This window comes from Euleptes europaea, chromosome 1 (assembly GCF_029931775.1).
Source record: "Euleptes europaea isolate rEulEur1 chromosome 1, rEulEur1.hap1, whole genome shotgun sequence".
In the NCBI taxonomy this organism is placed as follows: Eukaryota; Metazoa; Chordata; class Lepidosauria; order Squamata; family Sphaerodactylidae; genus Euleptes; species Euleptes europaea.
In genome coordinates this window covers 82,404,189-82,409,777 of record NC_079312.1, presented here as the reverse complement: position 1 = coordinate 82,409,777, position 5,589 = coordinate 82,404,189, and positions in this window count along the sequence as shown.

Here is a 5,589-nt window from a genome sequence, read left to right as displayed (position 1 = left end):
TATCTGAGCTCCTTCTCACTCCCTCTCACTTCTTCCATTCCTGTAACAGGACACTTTAATCTGATAAAAGAGCTCACTGCATTTTATATAACTTTATCATCTTGACTTTTCAACTGGTTAACAGCCCTTATCAGTGAATAAAAACCCCCCCCGACAGAATGGCAGAGCAATCAGGGAAGCCATAAACAGAGAAAGGAAGAAGACATCTATATCTAACCAAGTTTGAATTCCTGTTTGCTGCCAAAACCCTCCGTAAATACAAAAGTCTAACGGGTTTATTATCCTCCCTTTGATTGTATGTCATTATTACTCCATTGTTTTCAAAAACACCAATTCCTCCTTAGTGCACACTTTGCAATAAAGCACACATATCTGGGTTCTTCTAAAAGATTAATAGACATAGTTCCCCTTGGATTCTAAACTTGTAAAATGACTAGATATTGCTGGGCAAATTTCAAGCGTACAGTTGCACGGTTTATCGCTGATACTTTCTCTCAAACCTTTTGGAGAAGGTATAGTAAAGAGGGACCTTGGAATAATTAAAAGAACTGAACTCACTACTATCATTTACGGAGCTTCACTTAAGTACATAAATGGCACAGAGAGTCAGTACAAATATACATCCTCCACACATATATTTGTACATAAATATGATCAATTCAAGCAACCTGTTTGTTGCAAAAGAAGTAGCTGGATCATGTATATCCACATGAAGGCACCTGATATATATGCTATCCCATGGTGTACAAGAGTACATTAGGAGTCAGACTCTTCCTTAAGCCCTCCTAAGTAATGCCAGGGGGCAAGGACGGCATCTAGGATTCAGCTTATTGCTATGGACTAGAAATTTCTCTAACCCCTGTACATGCTTCTGCACTTGTATAGTGAAGCCTGGGCAACTAGGCATATAAGAAACTACAGCTTCAGTGACATCCAGTTATTACAGTTACCAGTCTCAAGGTGGGGGCTGGAGTTCTCCCAAAATTACAACTGATCTCCAGGCTACAAAGATCAGCTCCCTTGGAGGAAACGGCAGCCAGCGTAGTGTAGTGGTTAAGAGCAGTGGTTTGGAGCGATGGAGTCTGATCTGGAGAACCGGGTTTGATTCCCCACTCCTCCACATGAGTGGCTGAGGCTAATCTGGTGATGTGGATTTGTTTCCCCACTCCTACACATGAAGCCAGCTGGGTGACCTTGAGTAAGTCACACTCTTTCTGCCCCACCTACCTCACAGGGTGTCTGTTGTGGGGAAGGGAAGGTGATTGTAAGCCGGTTTGATTCTCCATTAAGTGGCAGAGAAAGTCAGCATATAAAAACCAACTCTTATTCTTCTTCTTAGAGGGTGGACTTTATGGTACACCACGGAGTTCACCCTCCAACCCCATGGTATTCTATAAAGTCTAGGAGAAATAGAAGTTCTAAAGTGACATCACATCCTTTGTGAGCGCCCTCCCTAAACTCATCACTCTCCAGGCACACACACCACAAATCTCCAAGAATTTTTCCAAGATGGGGAGGGCAACCCTACAAGATATTCTGACTATAATACAACTATGTTGGAATATGCTAAATCTAAAACCTTATGCTGATCCTTCCTCACCTTCCATACTGCCTCTGTAAGTAAAATGAAAGGGATACCAAGAAGGCTGTACCTGTAGGCTGAAGATCTGGATCTGTTTCAGCCAGGTGTTACCGAAACTGCTCTTGATTGAGGAAATTAGCATGAGCAGCGGCACTAATTTATTTATATAGCAGAATCACCCAATGTATACCAGGGTTGTTTTCAGTGAATCTCAGACTAATGACAGACCAAGGATTTCCAGATTAAAAGTGTTTATATATTCATTCATTCAGTGTTGCAAATACATACATACAAGAAACTAAGAATAAAAGGGGGTAGGATTAGAGACGTTTCTCAAGGAGAGGATATTGTTGATTGAGTGATACGTTACAGATCTAGAAGTGGAGATGTCCAAGATCCGTGGCATACAGGTACAAAAGGAAATATAGCAGGGAATGGGAGAGGGATGTATCGGAGACTTGAGTCAGCCAAGTCACTGGAGAGGAGGGGTGTGTGGAGCTCCGCAAAACTCAACACACATGATATAAGCAAGGAGAGGTAGGGCAGAACCAAGAAGAACCTTACTGCTCTGTCGGGGAGGGCAAAATATACCCTTCTCTGGGGTGGGGGGGGTTGAGATTCCCCAGATGGCTCCTATCTACAACAAAAGGGATCAAAGATGTCGGCTACAGAGAGTGGGCAAAGTGGCAATTTGTAAACTAAGCTGACACCAATGATTTACATATCTCCGGGATGTCTTGACTCGATCTTCTCATGTCCGACAATACCTCAGGAAGGTGTGAATCTCCACACTCCAGGGATGCAGCAGAGGAGTATTGATGCAGATTGCGGCGGATGTTTTTCTCTCAGGATACTGGGGGGGGGGGACTGCAGGAGAGAGTGACGTGATGCTCTCGCTTCGGTGTAATGGCTTCCCTTTGGATCAGGAGACAGTCAGGATCATGGCTTCCCTTTGGCTGGTTCTGCAGGGGTGACCCGAACTCTTGTCCTGGACAGCCCGGTAATGTGGCAGAGCGCTAGGCCAGAGCAGCGGGCTATAAACGCTTAGACAGTACAGTGAGTCTCTGATGTGGTTGCCATGACCAGGGCGGGAGGTCAGGCAGTGCATATGGCAACACAGGGATGTCTCAGGTTCAATCTTCAATGCATCCAGTGTAGTGGACCTAAAATCTTGTGGCCTGTTTTACAGCCCTCCTTCTTTTGGTGTTGACTGAAAATATGGACATTGTTCAGTTGTAGTTGGTTTGTGGATGACACCTGCTGTTGCTGAAGAAGTCTAGCTCTCAGGCTTAGGCTGGAGCATCATTTGTGCCTGCGGAGGAGGAAAAAATGTCTCTCTACATTTAGCATTCTTTGCAATGCTGCTGCATCTTCTTGCCTTCATTGTTCATGATATCCCTGCATCTTGTCTAGTCAGGCAGACTCATGAGTAATTTATTATTACTTAAGGATTAATAGACAACCAAAAGTATAATGCTGTGTTTCCCCTCATATCTTTTAGTACTGAAAAGCATACCACACATTAGATCCTACATTGAATATGTCATGCAAACACATTATTTTGTCATATATTGCATGGTGATATCAGGCTACCAGGAAAACAAACACACTTTTCATTTGATATGTTCTGCAAAAATGACCCAGAGATGGAAGGGTTGTTGTGTAATGAATATCTTGTTTTTAATAGTTTCAGATGGTTGGTCTCTGTGTTGGGCTCTAAGGTACTACTGGACTTGAATCTATTTGTTTTTAATAGTAGTTCCAACCATGGTTCTTCTAGGAGGCATGGGAGACATGGAAAATCAATGCAAATTATAAAGTGGTAGTTTCATCCCAATGCTGTGGACAGTAACATGCAGGGAGTTCTTACTATACAATACATCATGGTGGATTCTCATTTTGTCTTGGAATATTCCTTACCTCCTCTGTTGGCTTTTGTAAGCATGATAATATGGGGAAATGATGTAGTAATACATCAGTTCTATAATATATTATTTTTCATCTTTGAAATAATTCAAATACCGCACAGAGAGGGATATAGGAGAAAGGAAAATTAAGTTGTGGGCTACAGCCCAAAGGAATAAACAACATTTGGAAAGTTAATTAAACATTTGAAGGGAGTCCCCTGAACATTGCTTCTAGGGCAGAATACGTGATTATTATCTTTTGCATCCTATAAAATAGAATTAATATGAACAATTGGTCATATATTTTGGTCTGTAATATGGATTGTAGCCATCATTAAACTCTGATTTTCTTGCTTAAAAACTGAAGTCATAATTCTCACTAAAGTTGTAGCAATTTTTGTTTTAGTTTTCAGTTAATTAGAGCTGCATTTCTGCTCACTCCATACAGACCTGAACCTTCTTTAGTGGGCTCCACTCCATTTCTGTGAATGCAAGCCTTGATTTGTCACATGCCCTGGATCTACTTAGAGGGAGTTCCACTGCAGTTCTCATCAGAGCTTGTGTGAAAATTCTCCAGCATTCCAATCAACTATAGTAGGAGCCTTTTTATCAGGATTTTAGGAATTCTGAAAGGGAAATCAGTGCACAACCCACATTCCATGCCACACACCCATTCTACTGGCACTAGTAGCTCATTTTATTAGGCGGAAGAGTAGTAGAAAGTATGATGGATGAAGAAGCTGTATGTTTCTAGAATGTGTCTACAGTGCTTTGAAGGCTGTGAAAATGCAAATGACCTGCAACATCAGTGCTTCCATAACAAAGAACATCTAGGATCAACCATAAATTGGACCAATGATTTGAACCAATTGGATTAGCACTATTAAAACAATGTCCAAATTAGCCAACAGACACTAAGGGAGTACTTACACAACATTGTTTGCAAGGTGATTGCATCTATTGCATGGTAGCTGATATCATATGATTTCATCTTTACACTTCATCACCTGTAAGCTGTATCCATCAATGGGGAAAGAAGCTTACATATAATATGGCAGTGGTGGCGAACCTATGGCACGGGTGCCAAAGGTGGCACTCAGAGCCCCCTCTGTGGGCACGCACGCTGTCGCCCCAGCACAGAGTTCGCCTGAATTCGTTCCCCCGGCTGAGGAGGCCAGGGACCAGCGGTGCCTTCCCGGCTCCTCCGGGAAGCACCGGGGTCCTTCCCAGCGCCTTCGCCACAGTTGCTGGCTGCGCGCTCCGGAAGTGAAGACAACGACGAGCCTTCTGCCGAGGACTGGAAGAGGTGGAACCGGGACGGGGCTGGACCGGGAGTGGGATGTCTGGGCAGCCGTCTGCGGCAGGCTGGTTGGTGATTGCAGCGCAGGGGATTGGCGGTGAGGGCCAAACAGGGCCCCGCCTAGCGTTTGTGCTGGAGCTGAGCCCTTTGCTTAGATCAGGTTTCCACTCTGCTCGTTCATGCAACCGAAGGTGCCTCTGAGCATATGCAGAGGGCTGTCCCCACCATCAGCCCCCCGCATATCAGTCTTTTTAAATTCATATGAAGATAACAGTTGGAAAAAGAACCAAACTGAAGGGGTTGGGGCTCTTCTCCAGCTGCTTTCCTTCCCCTCCTCAGCCACCCATGCAGGGTTGCCAACCTCCTGGTAGTCAATATAAACAAAACAAAAGCACTCCCGTGCCTATACCATATGGTTTGGAAATTAGCACGGGTGAAAGGTACACAAATGCACAGAGCCAAGTAGCAAAAATGCAAATGTTAATAAGTGCAAAACATCAAAGACAGCAGTGTGAGACAAATAGACCTAACAGCAGTGACTACACAATGTACACTAACAGCAGTGACTACACAATGTACAATATATACATGGATTATAGAATAACCAGGTAAAAAAGTCCTCTTCTTAAGTCTATCAAAGTTGGTTGGTTCCAATTGTATAATATGTTCATCTGGTATGAATCCAGTGAATATAAATCCAAAGATGGGGGACGGCCGTTTCACCTTGGTTTCTTCAGCCCCATATTATCTCCTATATATAAATACTTATATTAAAAATATTATCATATCTATATTCACAT